Genomic DNA, 19,022 nt, shown 5'->3' on the forward strand with positions numbered 1-19,022 from the left:
TGTTTAGATTGCAACTATGCAGTTTATTCATAAGGATATTGCCTATTATAAATATTTATAATTTCTTAGAGTCATTGAGCGGAGCAAAGATGGTTGACGTTTAGATTATCCAAGATGGTGACAGAGGCTGCATAATAAGACCTTAGAGGAGCAAAACAGCATAATTTCTAACTACAGCTGATCAAATTATTATTAAATTGGTAAGTGACAGTCGATCTCTCTCTTTTGTATGTTGTAGTGCTGTGTTTATATTCTACAATTATTAGTAGTGTATTGAGTGTGAGAAGGGACTCGCATATCCGAAATGTATATATTTTGTGTTGGCCTCTCTTTGTATAACCCTGAGTTACTTTTTGTTTGGCCATCTGTTTGTTTCTAATGAGTCTTCTATTTTCGTTACTGCAGACTAGTTCAGTAAAAAGAAAGAAAGAAGAAATGCCTGGATGTGTTTAGCATTTCTCCTTATCACAAACACTACAGTAACCTGGTAGTGTTTGCATTGCTTTAGCTTTTTTGGGGTTAATTATTGTGATCTCCTGATTGCAACAGAAAAACATTGGGAAATCTCTAAGACTGATGGCTTTTCATGCTGTTTAGCCTTATAATCTTAAAATTTCAGCAAAATCACAAAGTTTTGTCATTACTTTAGATATTATACTACAGAATCATTCAACTACTAGCTCTAAAAACATATTGGTGAATTAGCAACAGTTTCTACTGTTCTGACATCAGCTGCAGATGTGTATGAGCGGTGGAAGAAAGTAGTTCCTCTTTAAAAAATGGTTTTTAGACTCGTGTTTGAATTTCTTTTTTATATACATGATTATGCCGTCTAACTGTTGTATAAATGCAATATCACACAAGTAGCAGTGCAATATGGCTATATATAATTATTGGTGGGACACTAAGGCACTCGACCTGCGGCCTCATGCCAACTCACGCTTCCTACCAGTGCCGATATACAGCCATATCGCTCTTGTACTTGTGTAATATTGCTCATATATAGCACATTTATTGTGTATGACCATACACTCAAATCGCTTTACAGTCATGTGAAGATTATGTCTCTGCACACCACCACCAATACTTGGATGATGTGACACCATCCACAGGACAACAGCCACACTCCAGCTATTGTTGAAGTGGAGAGACAGTTATTGAGCCAATTCAGTGGATGGGGATGATTGGTAATGGCCGATAGAGGGACTTTGGCCAGGACACCGGGGTTACAGCCCTATTCTTTACATGAAGTGTCATGGGATTTTTAATGATCACAGAGAGTCTGGACCTCAGTTTAATATTTCATCTGAAAGACGGCACTCACTGAAAATATAGTGTCCCCTTCACTTTATGGGGGCATTAGGACTAACACAGACCACAGGTTGAGCACCCCGTTTGCCTCACTAACACCCCTTCCAACAGCAACCTAATTTGTGGTCTCCCATCCAGGTACTGATCAAACTCAGCTTTGCTTAGCTTCAGTGAGTAATCGGTCTTGGCTGCAGGGTGATATGGCTAATGTAGCTACCGAACATCCAAAGCACTCTTACATGGAAGAAAAATAGCTATTTTACATGGTGAAAGCATGAAGGTTTAACCCTAAACAACATATCAATGCCTTCAGTGTAAGAATGAAAACATACAAATAAAACTTTGAATTTATATGAATTAGATGCCAACTTGCTAAAACATTATCTAATTAATAATTGTGTGCCGTTCAGGGGTGCACAGTAGAGGATTATTATCCAAATAGGTAATTTTATGATACTCCTAAAAATGGAAATACACATGGTGTATAACAACATATAATAACTGGTCAATTTAAAATAAAACTTGTAGAAGCTATGGCTTAATGGTTAGATAGTTGAACTTTTGGACAGGTTTGAGTGTTGGGAGTAAATAGCCAGCACTGTCACCACCACCCTCAATAAAATGGCTGAGATGGGTCTCTTGAGCAAGAAACCGAACCCCCAGCTGCTCTCCGGGTGCTGAAACAATAGCTGTCCACTGCTTTGTGTATGTTCACTAGTGATGGGAAGTTTGGATCATTTTACTGACTCGGATCTTTGAGTCTTGTTCATCATGAAAACGAATCTTTTTTTCGAGTCATTTCGTTCATTTGGTTTAATTTTCCAAAATATTATTAAAATGTTAAGAATCGCTTCCAAACACATCTACAACTAGCCCAAAATTTGATCACATGACAAATAAGTCATAAATAGAATAATATAAGAAGGAGAAAATAATAATTCAATGTTTACCTGCTCTTTTGTCTATGAAAGTATTGTTGTCTCTTTGCTCAGCTCACCTCTTCATGTCTTCAAATGTCAGTGGTTTGTTCACGTTACACTGAAAGTCACATATAATCTTAACCAATGTGCACAGTCTGAGTTGATAGGAGTCATGATAATTAGTTCACCCTTCAAGTTTTCTGGTTCTTAAATCGTTCGTTCGTCACGTGACAGAATGACTCAAACCAGAGGACTAGAGAGATGAATGGATCAATTCTTTTTCCAGCTCTAAATGCATATGATTGGCCCATGATGAATAAATGACTCAAACCCGATAGAGGACTCGAGAGATGAACGGATCAATTCTTTTTTTATGCTCTAAACGCATATGATTGGCCCGTGATGAACGAATGACTCAGACCCGATAAAGGACTCGAAAGGGGAACGGATCAATTCTTTTTCCGGCTCTAAGCGCATATGATTGGCTTCTGCCTTTCCACGATGAATGACTCAAAAGACTTGAAATGAACGATACCACCTGCACAAATGTGCGCACTTGCGGATGAACGAATCACTCCCTGAGAGGACTCGTAGTTCCCGAGTCATATTGAAGATTCGTTCAAAAGGAACGAATCATTCATGAACGACCTATCATTAATGTTCACTTACATGCTTTTCTTATGTTAGAACTGTATATTATAAGATGCATTCCTTTACGCATTTGACCACTAAAATGGGTTTTGCCTGGCTCTAGGCCTTCATTGGGATGTTCCCCAGCTGTGAACATCTGCCAGAACTGCCTTCATGCAGATCTTTTAAGGCCTTGACCTGGTGAACCTGCAAGTTGGCCTTGGCATGCAAGACCGAAGCAGGCTTACCTGCAGTGCTATAAATCATCAGATATTAGAGGAGCTTTCAGGATTTGGACAAGACCATTCATTATGGCGGTGGTATTTGCAAGCATAAAGTTATTACTACTGCACATTCTACTTGGAGAATGTTGGCATGACCCCAAACAGCATGTGCTGATTTTCCATAATGAATATCCAAATCAAAATCAGAAAGAGCTTTATTGCCAAGTGTGCTTGCACACACAATGAAGTCCAAGGCAGTCATTACTTTCTACTGTACATCTGCCTATATGTACACAGGGCTCGAAATTGCGACCGTTTTGGTCGCATATGGGCTCGAAATTTTATCTATGCGACCTCAAAATATATTTGGGAGCATTTGTGCGAGTGCAAAAAATTGTTGTGTGCGACCAGTTTTTACTGCAAAATGTTCATCATATGCGCGGAGTTGGGAGACATTCACAGAGAATGCATCCCTGCACTTGAAACGCGAAACGCAGCGCTCATGAATGGTTTAAAACCGTTGTCATGTCAACTTGCTGCAGTAAACAAAGCCAAGTCCGTAATGCTTGCCCCGCCTCCGCACTCTACTGCCCTAGCACTGAAATATCAGCTGTCAATCACTGTCAGTGCCTTCTGGCTTAGGATGACAGAGAGAGCTACTACCCCGAAATATTGTAAAGCGCAGAAGATAAGAATGAAGATAACACTGACAGATTTTGTTTTAGAAACCATGGCATCTAAAGTTACACATAATGACACATCTTAGTAGTGATCATGTGCTGAATGTTAATCCACCATCTACACTTTTCCAAGAATAGAAGATTTCCATTGGCTTCAAGTCCGCTATGAAAAGTCTGTGGGATGGAATTTTCAGGTAACTGTTTGCCATATCTAGCATAAGAGCTTCTGGGTAACGCTTTCTTTTACAACCCGCAAAGTACCGCGTAAGTACAGTGAAATTACAGTGTACTTTTCTGTACGTACTGTGTAAGTATAATGAACGTATGTGTAGGTATAAGGGAACAAACCGTAATGTTTGGGTAATAAGGGGGTAACAACCAGATGTTCATCACGAAAATTACCGCGTAAGTACAGTGAAATAACGGTGTACTTTTCTGTACGTATAGTGTAAGTATAAATAACGCTTACTTAGGTATAAGGGAACAAACTGTAATGCTTGGGTAATAAGGGGGTAACAACCAGATATTCAGCATGAAAAGTACCGCGTAAGTACTGTGAAATAACGTTGTACTTTTCTTTAAATTGCAAAAGAACAAACCATAATGTATGCGTAATAGGGGAGTAACAATAAGATATTTATCAAGCAAAGATCCGCGTAAGTATATTACGTTTACGATGTACTTTTCTTCAAGTATACATATGAAGAATTATGCAAGGATGGTGACAACCTATTGCTATCTGCAAATGTACTGTACATGCACCTGCGTGAGTGCATTAGTACTCTTATTCAGTGCTTGGGTTTTATACGGGGTGTTTAATGAATAAAAGGTTTACAACCTGTGAAATTATGAACCCTTATTGTATACTGTATGCATTTTAAATCTGCAATTCAATATAAAATATATTTCCATACACTACTTACCTTATGTTTACTCGTCGATCTCACCAAAGCCATCAATGTCTCCATAACTCACTATCAACAAATAACTGCATGATATAGGCCTACCGTCAGGGTTCAATGTAGATTAAAACAGGATCGCATCTTTACTGCTGTTTGCACAGGGGGGCCAACTGTTGCATTTCAGTAAATGTATAGCTGATGCTTTATAGAAAAATGTAGTAATTTGGTATTCAATCAATAAAAACTGCTGCTGTAGTTTACTCTGTTCTTAGTGTTCACGTATACACTAGTGTGTTAAAGTTCAGCTTCTTCCCTTTTTGTTCCCTGTAATTAAAGGGTGAATACAGTATTTGTTCCCTCCTTGTTCCCTGTTCTTACGGGGTAAATACCACATTTGAGGGTTGTAAATTAAAGTGAAGCATTGTTCCTCTCTTGTTCCCTGTACTTACAGGGTAAATACCACATTTGAGGGTTGTAAATTAAAGTGAAGCACTGTTCCTCCCTTGTTACCTGTACTTACAGGGTAAATACCACATTTGAGGGTTGTAAATTAAAGTGAAGCACTGTTCCTCCCTTGTTACCCCCTTGTTACCTGTACTTACAGGGTAAATACCACATTTGAGGGTTGTAAATTAAAGTGAAGCTTTGTTCCTCTCTTGTTACCTGTAGTTAAAGGGTAAATACAACATTTGTTCCCCCCTTGTTCCCTTTAGTTTACAATGTAAAATCTTGAAGGCAGTAAAATAAATATACAAACACACAATATATTTCTTCTTTACTTTGTAACCTTTATTTTAATAAATAAGCATTTTAAAACACTTCATCTTAATCAAACATTGTCCTGTCTATCATTGCCTATACTCATTCATTTTCTCTTCGGCTTTGTCCTTTTGTTAATCTGGGGTCGCCACAGTGGAATGAACCACCAACTTATCCAGCATATGTTTTACGCAGTGGATGCCCTTCCAGCTGCAACCCATCTCTGGGAAACATCCATACACACCTATTCACACGCATACACTACAGACAATTTAGTCTACCCAATTCACCTGTACCGCATGTCTTTGGACTGTGAGGGAAACCGGAGCACCCGGAGGAAACCCACGCGAACGCAGGAAGAACTCCACGCAGAAACGCCAACTGACCCAGCCGAGGCTCGAACCAACAACCTTCTTGCTGTGAGGAAACAGCACTACCTACTGTGCCACTGTGTTGCCACCCAGCTGCAACCCATCACTGGGAAACATCCATACACACTCATTTACACACATACACTACGGACAATTTTAGCTTACCCAATGTCACCACATATTTTTGGACTTGTGGGAGCACCCGGATGAAACCCACGCTAACATAGGGAGAACATGCAAACTCCACACAGAAATGCCAACTGACCCAGCCAAGGCTCGAACCAGCGACCTTCTTGCTGTGAGGCGATTGTGCTACCCACTGCACCTGCCTATACTCAGACAGCAAAATAACACAATATTTCATTCCCCCTTTTTTCTGGCATCTCTTGCTTGGCTTCCTCTTCTGCTCTTCTCAGCTTCCACTGAGGACTCTGATGGTGAGTGGCTGATGAAATCCCATGGGTCTTGCTGCTCTGCATTTATATAAAATATATGAACAGACATAAAGGCTTTTAGTAAGCTGTAGACATGTTTATTTTGCTGTTTTATGTGTGTGTGGTGGTTGTCCAACAATTTCACATACTAAATATTTACAGATACCATACAGACACTATACATTACTATCAAACAAAAGTACTATGATCAGATCATATGGGAGATTGTGATCATTTATAGTGATAATAATTAAAGCGCAGAGGGGAAAAGGCTTATATAGTAGGCTACTGTGCTAAAGTTCAAGGCTAACGTTACTAGTAATTGGGGGGGGGTGTTGATATTTTCTGTAGCATGCCAGTTTGATATATCAATTTACATTTCCAAACATTATTTTTGTCATTAACTTTGCTGTAATTAACGTATACAGGGAGAAAATAGTTGTATGAGAACAGCCACAGAGATCTGAACTGATTAACGTTATCATCCAGTCTATCTGGAATGACATGAAGAAACTAAATTCAGAGGAACTTTGGCAACATCTCTAAGATGTGCAAAGTAAACGACAGTAAACATTGGTAAATATTCGCTGCTGGCCGTTTAGATTCGGCCATGAACTAGCATTAATTTTACGCTAAAACAAATGAAACATAATAAATATAATCTGGTTAATGCAATTTCTAATCGTAACAGTAGCGTTATTTACTAACAACGATTTACTCACATGTGTTACATGTTGACGAGACGGAGCAATTCCAAACGTCCCAAAAGTCTGAGCAAAACCTCGTGGCGTGCTGCTGCAGTTTGATTCGGATCTTTAGAGGCTTCTTGATTCACAACTCGTTTGAATCAACGATCGTTGATTCGAATCAGTAGGCGCGTACCTGAAGTGATACAATATCGCGAGATAGATTCAAATGCACACGGAGCTGTCTGTTGTTCTCGCGATGTTTTGATGTCACACTGATCGGTTTGTTGAAGACGAATCGATTCTCTCCGTCCTCCATTCCCTGAATTTCCTGTACACGGCAGTACAAGGAGGGCAGCGCGAGGTAAATAAAACAAGTATTTTTATGACGTTATGTACATAGAAGTGTTTGTTTAGGTTTTTGTTTCTATCTGATGTTTGTACCTATTTTTAACAATTCCCTTTCCACAATACTGTTATGACGCGTTTTACCATCATCAGCATCTAAAATCCTTGAGTTTTTAAATGATATTTTTAATAAAATAACATCTGTTTGTATTTACGTATGTATTATATAATATGATTACATGTGCGAGGTGTTTCAAACAGTGTCTATGGACATGAGTAAATTAGATGTTATTGTATATCTTGCTGGCGTTATCAGTTTCACGCAAATTTTTTCTTTTTCTAATTGTCAAGACAACACCATCATGAAGTTTTCATTTTATTTGAGCAAAGAAGATTGTAAAAAAAAAAATGTGTTGTACTTTCCCATTCACTGCGCTGAAATGTAAAAAGGGTCCATAACAGTACATCAACCATATTATGATATCTTTCACTTTATTTAGGACTAATGATGGGTTAAGACATGTACTTAATCAAAAACTAACCTTAGGGGTAGTTCACCCAAACGTTACATTTACTTACCGTTTAATGAGTAACACAGAATTTAAATGTGTACACTGAACTGCAAATAATCTTTACTTCAAAGTCTGTAATGCCTGCACATAGCCTTTTCCCCTCTGCGCTTTAATTATTATCACTATAAATGATCACAATCTCCCATATGATCTGATCATAGTACTTTTGTTTGATAGTAATGTATAGTGTCTGTATGGTATCTGTAAATATTTAGTATGTGAAATTGTTGGACAACCACCACACACACATAAAACAGCAAAATAAACATGTCTACAGCTTACTAAAAGCCTTTATGTCTGTTCATATATTTTATATAAATGCAGAGCAGCAAGACCCATGGGATTTCATCAGCCACTCACCATCAGAGTCCTCAGTGGAAGCTCAGTGGAAGAGCAGAAGAGGAAGCCAAGCAAGAGATGCCAGAAAAAAGGGGGAATGAAATATTGTGTTATTTTGCTGTCTGAGTATAGGCAGGTGCAGTGGGTAGCACAATCGCCTCACAGCAAGAAGGTCGCTGGTTCGAGCCTTGGCTGGGTCAGTTGGCATTTCTGTGTGGAGTTTGCATGTTCTCCCTATGTTAGCGTGGGTTTCATCCGGGTGCTCCCACAAGTCCAAAAATATGTGGTGACATTGGGTAAGCTAAAATTGTCCGTAGTGTATGTGTGTAAATGAGTGTGTATGGATGTTTCCCAGTGATGGGTTGCAGCTGGGTGGCAACACAGTGGCACAGTAGGTAGTGCTGTTTCCTCACAGCAAGAAGGTTGTTGGTTCGAGCCTCGGCTGGGTCAGTTGGCGTTTCTGCGTGGAGTTCTTCCTGCGTTCGCGTGGGTTTCCTCCGGGTGCTCCGGTTTCCCTCACAGTCCAAAGACATGCGGTACAGGTGAATTGGGTAGACTAAATTGTCTGTAGTGTATGCGTGTGAATGGGTGTGTATGGATGTTTCCCAGAGATGGGTTGCAGCTGGAAGGGCATCCACTGCGTAAAACATATGCTGGATAAGTTGGTGGTTCATTCCACTGTGGCGACCCCAGATTAACAAAAGGACAAAGCCGAAGAGAAAATGAATGAGTATAGGCAATGATAGACAGGACAATGTTTGATTAAGATGAAGTGTTTTAAAATGCTTATTTATTAAAATAAAGGTTACAAAGTAAAGAAGAAATATATTGTGTGTTTGTATATTTATTTTACTGCCTTCAAGATTTTACATTGTAAACTAAAGGGAACAAGGGGGGAACAAATGTTGTATTTACCCTTTAACTACAGGTAACAAGAGAGGAACAAAGCTTCACTTTAATTTACAACCCTCAAATGTGGTATTTACCCTGTAAGTACAGGGAACAAGGGGGTAACAAGGGAGGAACAGTGCTTCACTTTAATTTACAACCCTCAAATGTGGTATTTACCCTGTAAGTACAGGTAACAAGGGAGGAACAGTGCTTCACTTTAATTTACAACCCTCAAATGTGGTATTTACCCTGTAAGTACAGGTAACAAGGGAGGAACAGTGCTTCACTTTAATTTACAACCCTCAAATGTGGTATTTACCCTGTAAGTACAGGTAACAAGGGAGGAACAATGCTTCACTTTAATTTACAACCCTCAAATGTGGTATTTACCCTGTAAGTACAGGTAACAAGGGAGGAACAGTGCTTCACTTTAATTTACAACCCTCAAATGTGGTATTTACCCTGTAAGTACAGGGAACAAGAGAGGAACAATGCTTCACTTTAATTTACAACCCTCAAATGTGGTATTTACCCCGTAAGAACAGGGAACAAGGAGGGAACAAATACTGTATTCACCCTTTAATTACAGGGAACAAAGAGGGAAGAAGCTGAACTTTAACACACTAGTGTATACGTGAACACTAAGAACAGAGTAAACTACAGCAGCAGTTTTTATTGATTGAATACCAAATTACTACATTTTTCTATAAAGCATCAGCTATACATTTACTGAAATGCAACAGTTGGCCCCCCTGTGCAAACAGCAGTAAAGATGCGATCCTGTTTTAATCTACATTGAACCCTGACGGTAGGCCTATATCATGCAGTTATTTGTTGATAGTGAGTTATGGAGACATTGATGGCTTTGGTGAGATCGACGAGTAAACATAAGGTAAGTAGTGTATGGAAATATATTTTATATTGAATTGCAGATTTAAAATGCATACAGTATACAATAAGGGTTCATAATTTCACAGGTTGTAAACCTTTTATTCATTAAACACCCCGTATAAAACCCAAGCACTGAATAAGAGTACTAATGCACTCACGCAGGTGCATGTACAGTACATTTGCAGATAGCAATAGGTTGTCACCATCCTTGCATAATTCTTCATATGTATACTTGAAGAAAAGTACATCGTAAACGTAATATACTTACGCGGATCTTTGCTTGATAAATATCTTATTGTTACTCCCCTATTACGCATACATTATGGTTTGTTCTTTTGCAATTTAAAGAAAAGTACAACGTTATTTCACAGTACTTACGCGGTACTTTTCATGCTGAATATCTGGTTGTTACCCCCTTATTACCCAAGCATTACAGTTTGTTCCCTTATACCTAAGTAAGCGTTATTTATACTTACACTATACGTACAGAAAAGTACACCGTTATTTCACTGTACTTACGCGGTAATTTTCGTGATGAACATCTGGTTGTTACCCCCTTATTACCCAAACATTACGGTTTGTTCCCTTATACCTACACATACGTTCATTATACTTACACAGTACGTACAGAAAAGTACACTGTAATTTCACTGTACTTACGCGGTACTTTGCGGGTTGTAAAAGAAAGCGTTACCAGCTTCTGTTTTATCCTTCATATAATCGCCAGATGCTGTCTGCCGTGCAAGTGGCAGCTATATGTAAAATTTAACATCACGTACACCATCGCAAACGGGCTTACACTGAGTAATATCGCTACTCAAAAAAACTATTGCTATTAACATGACGTATGCATATAATAAGGTACACTATATGTCAAAAGCATCAGTGCAATATCAGACAGCACCCGTGAGAACAGCACAGCTATATCGGTAACAGATTCATTCATGTCAAGCAGTGCGTGCAGGGCCAGTGAGCGCTCCGCGTATCTTTTGGTCACTCAGATATGTTAAAAAATATCTATTTTCTTGTGATAACGGGATTTCGTTGAGACTTATTTTCCTCACGCTTGCATATATATATTTTTTGCTTGTTAGTTTGATTAGTGTTGATTTCAAATGCAATAAATTTGTTTGTATAAAACTTGTAGTAACAGTGCTTTTAAGTGCGACTAAATTTTGGCTATTGCACCTAAACTTTTAAAGTTACGAGCACCGGTGCTACCAAGCAAAAAGATTAATTTCGAGCCCTGTGTACAGTGCATTCAGAAAGTATTCATAGCGCTTCATTTTCTCCACATTTTTTTGGTACAGCCAAATTTGGATTAAATTAATTTATTTCCTCAAAATTCTACACATAATACCCCATAATGACCATGTGAAAAAAGATTTTTTGAAATTGTTGCGAATATTTTAAAAATAAAACACCTGAAAAATCTCATGTACAGAAGTATTCACAGATTCTTCTGAAGTCCACGATCATCTCTACGGTTTTGTGCATGTTGAGCTCCAGGTTGATGTGCATGCACCCTGCAGCCAGCTGTTCAAGCTATATAAGATGGTCAACAGCATCAACAGAACTTAAACAAATTAATGCTCCTAATCAACAAACAATGCTTAAAGTATCAAACAAAGAGAATATATATATATTAGGGATGTAACGGTATTGTAAATACCGTCATACCGCAATATTAATTTTTTCCGATATTACCGAAGTCGCATGACTCGGTAAAACTATAGGTCTTCTGAGAAAATTTGCTCAGGCGAATGAAGCGAACGGGAGGTAGCGAAAACTACAATTCCCATCAGCCCATGCTTGACCATCATCCCTTGCGGTCTGTTGTCGCTACAGATCCAGTAATGCGGAAATGGAGTGTGCTGCTAGAAGCGGGGATGAAAAGAGCTGGAAAACTCTAAGGCCCTGTTTACACTAATGCGTTTTAGTTTGAAAACGCATAAGTTTTGCTATCCAGTAAAACTTACGGTTTCACGGCTGGAGAGGCCGTTTTCATTCTGAGACGCTGCAGCTCCGTCTCAGTGTGGATGATGGAAAACGGAGACATCTGAAAACGGAAGCGGGGCTGCAGACATTCGCCTCTCTGATTGGGGCTTTTCCTGAATATTAAGTAGCCTAACACGCACAGTTCAGTCCTGCATTATCTCCGTGTAAGTTCAGACTTCGCAAGTTTGATCAAGGCTGCAGTCTCTTCTTCTCAGTTTGATATGGAAAAGCAGATTATACCGAGGACACGGGTAAATCTTCAAAGGGAACAGTGTACTTTATAACTTCATTCACATCACCCTGGCTTCGTTGTTTCACTTTGTCAACAATAAAATGTAAACATGATTTAAGGAACTGCCTATTTTCATTTTAATATTAGCAACTTAGACAGCAGACATGTTGAGGCGTCGTGCTGCATATATGAGCGTCATCTTCACTGTGTGGATATTTATAACAAAACGGAGCCGATAACAACTGCCTCCTTTCAATTTCAGTGAAAATACGAAACACAGCCTCTCTTTTGCTGAGTATCAGTTTTAAGAATCGATAATGGCCATTTTAAAAGTATAACATACAATAAGTTTATACATTATAGGAAATAAAGGCAAGCGATCAGTCAATATACAGAATGTACGTGGTTACATTAATCATTAACTTATCTTTGCGCTCAGCCAAAACACGTTACCTGAGAACAAGTAATAGATTCCAATGACCAAAGTCAGGGAATATGTCGTTAGATAAAGACAACAAGATAAATGAAATATCCCGTTTAATAAATATAGTGAGATTAGATCCAGCGGGAGATGCTTGATGAGAAGTCCGACTAGCAGAGCTCTCATCTGTGTAGATGGGCTGAGTGTGATTAAATGTTGAATGTGATGAGTTTTCAACAATACTAAATTGAAACTTTATTTTTTACATGGTTTAATATTTTTTTTGTTATTAAAATTGAAGTTCCTGTTTCAAAGCTTACAGATAGATGGCTAATTTGTATGTCATTGACACTTTTGGCATTTTTTTGGAGTATTTTCATAAGTTTTGTTTTTTCCTGTAAATGATTCAATAAATACCGTACCGTGACATTCATACCGAGGTATTACCGTACCGTGAAATTCTGATACCGTTACATCCCTAATATATATATATATATATATATGCTGCTTAAATGCCCACGACTTTCCTCGTCCTCCAATCACTAAATAGTTCATAAGTGGCAGCAGGTGACGTTCATTATCTCCTACTAGGGCGAGAGAAAGAAAGAAAAGAAATACAAAACAGAAACCAATACGACCTGGGATGTTACAGGCAGTCAAAGGGTTAATAACCATAAAAAATATTCATGTTACCTTTAACTCATCCTAATGCCAAGTTCAGAGTACGCAATTTTCAATAAGTCGTGTCACAGATGTTTTCACACTGCAAGACTATAGCACTTTGTCACTACTTTGTTTATACTGCAAGATGGATCGGCGACAAGGGGGTTCACACTGTATGACTTTACAATAGGAAGAATCACAGACAACTTTGTCTCATGTCTTTAATAGTTCACACTGTGTGGTTGTCACTCACGTGAACAAGCACCGAATTGCTAGTGATTTCAGGCATTTGTCAGCGATTTTTCAAAACCTGTCGGTGAGTCAAAATCGGGGCTAAAATCATGCAGTCTGAACTTAAATTGATAAGATATACTGTGAAGCAAATTAATTAAACTATTTTATTTTTATTTTATTTTGCTACTTTTAAATATTTACTTTTAGAAATGTGTTCATGTTGCATACTTTGAATAACGTTCTGCATTGTTGCTTTGTGTTTGACTCTTATTAAAGTCAAAAATATATAAATAAATAAGTGGATCTTGCCATGATGCCAAGTAGATAAATGGAATCAGAGTGTATGTCCTTCAAGACCCTTTATGGGACATTGGCCTGTTTAACAACATGAAAAGCTGCTTTGCCAGCTTTTACTGGGCTGAAATGTGATGGAGGTTTTCATTAGCACCAACTTCATCAACTATAAACTGAAAAGGCCTTTGTGTCAAGCAAACCTTTATTTCACACAAACACAGAGAGAGAGGAATGAGACTGTCACTATTGATTAACATTCATTATTATAATGGATGATTTATTATCCCTGTGAATTATTTGTTTTTTGATAGCAAAACGTGAGCGGTCCCAACTCTGATATAAAATATATAATCATTCATTCATTCATTATCTTTTCAGCGTAGTCCCTTTATTAATCTGGGGTCGCCACAGCCGAATGAACCGCCAACTTATCCAGCATATGTTTTACACAGTGAATGCCCTTCCAGCTGCAACCCATCGCTGGGAAACATTCATACACACTCATTCACACACATACACTACAGACAATTTAGCTTACTCGGTTCAACTATACCACATGTTTTTGGACTTGTGGGGGAAAATAAACCACCCGGAAGAAACCCTTGCGAACAACGGGTGAACATGCTAACATACAGAAATGCCAACTCACCCAGCTGGGTCTCGAACCAGCTACCCTTTTGCTGTTAGGCGATTGTGCCACCATTCAGCCCATAATATATAATACATATTTTTTTATATGATAAAAACCTGGGAACAAAAACAAAAGTGTAAAGTAAATGTACTAAGACAAGGGTGTCAAACTCAATTCCTGGAGGGCCGCAGCTCTGCAGTTTAGTTCCAACCTTGCTCCAACACACCAAAGCTCCAACCATCTAAATTGTCATTTGAATATTATACATGAAATCTGGAAATTGAATATGAATTATTGAAGTTTGAAAACGTGTTTGAAATATTTTTAGATGAGATATTTAGCTCAAATAAACAGCTGTGTTAAATTTCACGACCTAAAATTACAAACCCTGGCAATCCAAGTCATTAAAATGCAAGCAGTTGTTAATTCAGTCCATTATTTTTTTCAGTTTGTGCTATTCGATAAGTTTTTTTATTTCAATACTTTTGGCATTGATTTTCTTCCATATGAACAGCGACTGAGACAGAGAAAATCAACCCAGGCTCATTGTGGAAACGTAGTCCCGCGGACGTTTCTGGAGACCACAGAATACGTCACGGCAGGTACGTACGGCGGCAGTTTTTGTTTTTGCAAATACGGAAGTTCGCGCCCGCGCTGTTCTTGCGTGGCATGCACTAAATTCCAGGGGTTTCATTACCACGACGTAAAATGGGCGTGGCTTGGTCGGCGTTTGGGAAACGCCCCCTTAAAGAAAAAAAACAATACTGAGAGGTCACCGATCATGCGCAGTACATGTTCTTTTTTAGCGCGGTCATTTCAAACCGGATGATTATGGATAAAGAACCTACCGCGGTGGATAACGAAGGAAAAAAACAATCATACAGGTTATTTTTTGTTTTGTTTTTATAATGTTATATTTTAAAGATTTCATTAGCAAAAACAGATGACTTCGTTTTACTCCGTTTTACTGTCTCTGGGCTTTTGTACTTCCATGGTAACGTAAACCAAGTAATAATGGTTGTGGTAAGATTAACCGTGTTTTTGTAGTTTAAAATATGGTATTCAGTCATGTTTAAACAAATAAATACCACATTTTTCTGTAATAAACCGTGGATAATTTTTCTTTCTCAATCTTAGTTAATTAACATAACTCATTTTTATTTTCTATTTTTATTTAAAGTCATCATACACAAAACAACTGAGAGCAGGACAGGTATCTGATGTCAACTAATATAAAAGTGATCATACATGAAACACCTGGGATCAGGACAGGTATCTGATGTTAACTAATATAAAAGTGATCATACATGAAACCCCTGGGATCAGGACAGGTATCTGATGTTAACTAATATAAAAGTGATCATACATGTAACCCCTGGGATCAGGACAGGTATCTGATGTTACTGTATATAATATAAAAGTAATCATACATGAAACACCTGGGATCAGGACAGGTATCTGATGTTACTGTATTTAAAAGTGATCATACATGAAACCCCTGAGATTAGGACAGGTATCTGATGTTACTGTATATAATATAAAAGTGATCATACATAAAACACCTGGGATCAGGACAGGTATCTGATGTTACTGTATATAATATAAAAGTGATCATACATGAAACACCTGAGATCAGGACAGGTATCTGATGTTACTGTATATAATATAAAAGTGATCATACATGAAACACCTGAGATCAGGACAGGTATCTGATGTTACTGTATATAATATAAAAGTGATCATACATGAAACACCTGAGATCAGGACAGGTATCTGATGTTACTGTATATAAAAGTGATCATACATGAAACACCTGAGATCAGGACAGGTATCTGATGTTACTGTATATAATATAAAAGTGATCATACATGAAACACCTGGGATCAGGACAGGTATCTGATGTTACTGTATATAATATAAAAGTGATCATACATAAAACACCTGGGATCAGGACAGGTATCTGATGTTACTGTATATAATATAAAAGTGATCATACATGAAACACCTGGGATCAGGACAGGTATCTGATGTTACTGTATATAATATAAAAGTGATCATACATGAAACACCTGAGATCAGGACAGGTATCTGATGTTACTGTATATAATATAAAAGTGATCATACATGAAACACCTGGGATCAGGACAGGTATCTGATGTTACTGTATATAATATAAAAGTGATCATACATAAAACACCTGGGATCAGGACAGGTATCTGATGTTACTGTATATAATATAAAAGTGATCATACATGAAACACCTGGGATCAGGACAGGTATCTGATGTTACTGTATATAATATAAAAGTGATCATACATGAAACACCTGGGATCAGGACAGGTATCTGATGTTACTGTATATAAAAGTGATCATACATGAAACACCTGAGATCAGGACAGGTATCTGATGTTACTGTATATAATATAAAAGTGATCATACATGAAACACCTGAGATCAGGACAGGTATCTGATGTTACTGTATATAATATAAAAGTGATCATACATGAAACACCTGAGATCAGGACAGGTATCTGATGTTACTGTATATAAAAGTGATCATACATGAAACACCTGAGATCAGGACAGGTATCTGATGTTACTGTATATAAAAGTGATCATACATGAAACACCTGGGATCAGGACAGGTATCTGATGTTACTGTATATAAAAGTGATCATACATGAAACCCCTGAGATCAGGACAGGTATCTGATGTTAATGTATATAATATAAAAGTGATCATACATGAAACACCTGAGATCAGGACAGGTATCTGATGTTACTGTATATAATATAAAAGTGATCATACATGAAACACCTGGGATCAGGACAGGTATCTGATGTTACTGTATATAAAAGTGATCATACATGAAACCCCTGAGATCAGGACAGGTATCTGATGTTACTGTATATAATATAAAAGTGATCATACATGAAACACCTGAGATCAGGACAGGTATCTGATGTTACTGTATATAATATAAAAGTGATCATACATGAAACACCTGAGATCAGGACAGGTATCTGATGTTACTGTATATAAAAGTGATCATACATGAAACACCTGGGATCAGGACAGGTATCTGATGTTACTGTATATAAAAGTGATCATACATGAAACACCTGGGATCAGGACAGGTATCTGATGTTACTGTATATAATATAAAAGTGATCATACATGAAACACCTGAGATCAGGACAGGTATCTGATGTTACTGTTTATGATATATAAAGTATTTGACACAAAAGCCCTGGGATCGGGACAGGTATCTTAAGTTATAACAGTATTAATGTAATCTGAGAGGTAACTTAAGTTAATTTGTTTAATATAACATACACTGATTTCACATGAAACACCTGATCAGGGCAGCTATTTTAAAGTACTGCATATAAAAGGCATTGGACACAAAACCCCTGCGAATACGTACAGGTATTTGAATCAAACGGCTGTTTTCACAATCTGCGCATGATCCGTGACCTATGCAAATTCACATATAGGCCACGCCCACCCGATGACGTAATAGCGGTTACGCTGTACTGAAACCCCTGGAAAAAAGTGCCTGCCGTTCTTGCGTGAACCCACCAGAGGCCGCTGCCCGACTGACCGGATGATTGACTGCGCGGCTGACCCGCCCTCCTCCTTTCCTGAACCCAACCAATTTTACCAATTGACCCGCCCGCCCACTCGCTTTACACAGTTTACAAAAGCCATCTAAAAAAAGAAAAGCCCTGATTTTTTTTCTATCGCGTTTTCGGATTTCACCGCGTCCTCACCCTATTACGAAACTCGTACACTTAATTTTTGGGATTCTGTTTTTGTCTTACCTGATTGCTAGAACCGCTCTTCCCCGGACTCGAAACCGATCGCCGTGGTCAACTCCTCTCTGCATCTCAAGCCTGCCGACGTACACGGTGAGCTGAGTGAACAAATCAGACGCTCAAGACATAATCCTTAAACTAATGACTTCTATAAAAATGTTGATAGATGTTTGTGATATAAGAATTAGAGCAGAGGATGAATTACATGCATATTTTTTGTGGAGCGACTGATTTGAGGGAGCCTGCTATTTTTAATTGACAGAAGAAAAAAAAACATATGATTGGACGAAAAGCATATGCTGGTTTTTGAAATGCAAAATCAGTATTTTAAAATGCAATATTTATGTGTCAGACACAAAGACACGGTAGTGTATGAGTGTGAATAAGTGTGTGTGGATGTTTCCCAAAGATGGGTTGTGGCTGGAAGGGCTTCCGCTGGGTAAAAACATGCTGGATAAGTTGGTGCTTCATTCCACTGTGGCGACCCCCTATTAATAAAGGGACTAAGCCGAAAAGAAAATGAATAAATGAATAATCTGACCAGATAACCGTTAATATTCAGTTAATGAACAATGAACATCGGTTGGCAAGATTAACCAAAATGAGCATCCCTAATTTATTGATTCAATATGTTTCATTTTCAAATTCAGAAAGAGTATACTTTTATCAATATCATCAGTATCACATATATTCTTCAAAACATTACTGTCACTGAGAACAAACAGTAAACTGTGCAATTTTTACCACAATATATCTCACATTTATTAATAATG

General features: G+C 38.0%; 2 long non-coding RNA genes across 2 annotated transcripts; one reads left to right on the forward strand and one right to left on the reverse strand.

Annotated features, from left to right (window-relative positions):
- Positions 1–5,434: 5,434 nt before the first annotated feature.
- LOC147846206 (uncharacterized) lies at positions 5,435–7,052 on the reverse strand. Its single transcript, XR_015478247.1, has 2 exons — positions 6,954–7,052; positions 5,435–6,270 (listed from the first exon to the last, which is right to left on the reverse strand). It is a non-coding gene; the product is annotated as an uncharacterized LOC147846206 (long non-coding RNA).
- Positions 7,053–7,234: 182 nt separating this feature from the next.
- LOC147846207 (uncharacterized) lies at positions 7,235–9,000 on the forward strand. Its single transcript, XR_015478248.1, has 2 exons — positions 7,235–7,281; positions 8,162–9,000. It is a non-coding gene; the product is annotated as an uncharacterized LOC147846207 (long non-coding RNA).
- Positions 9,001–19,022: the final 10,022 nt, after the last annotated feature.

This window comes from Danio rerio, chromosome 2 (genome assembly GCF_052040795.2).
Source record: "Danio rerio strain M-AB ecotype USA chromosome 2, GRCz13ab, whole genome shotgun sequence".
NCBI classification, from domain to species: Eukaryota; Metazoa; Chordata; class Actinopteri; order Cypriniformes; family Danionidae; genus Danio; species Danio rerio.